This window comes from Cicer arietinum, chromosome 5 (genome assembly GCF_000331145.2).
Source record: "Cicer arietinum cultivar CDC Frontier isolate Library 1 chromosome 5, Cicar.CDCFrontier_v2.0, whole genome shotgun sequence".
In the NCBI taxonomy this organism is placed as follows: Eukaryota; Viridiplantae; Streptophyta; class Magnoliopsida; order Fabales; family Fabaceae; genus Cicer; species Cicer arietinum.
In genome coordinates, this window is record NC_021164.2 from 47,456,132 (window position 1) to 47,456,433 (window position 302).

Genomic DNA, 302 nt, shown 5'->3' on the forward strand with positions numbered 1-302 from the left:
TTAACATCAAATTAATTATTTAAAATCATATTTAATTAATAAAATAATTTATTATAAAATTTGGGGCGTTACATAATCTGATATGACCAACATGTAACTCAACTTATATAGACTCATCTCATATTGGTCTCTATGTTACCTGATGTGTTATACTACTCTATAATCTAATTTTTTTCATTAGTGTATAATTTTGAGGCATTAATTACCTAACTAAAATTAATATATATATATATATATATATATATATATATATATATATATATATATATATATATATATATTTTAAATATGTTAATAAGAGA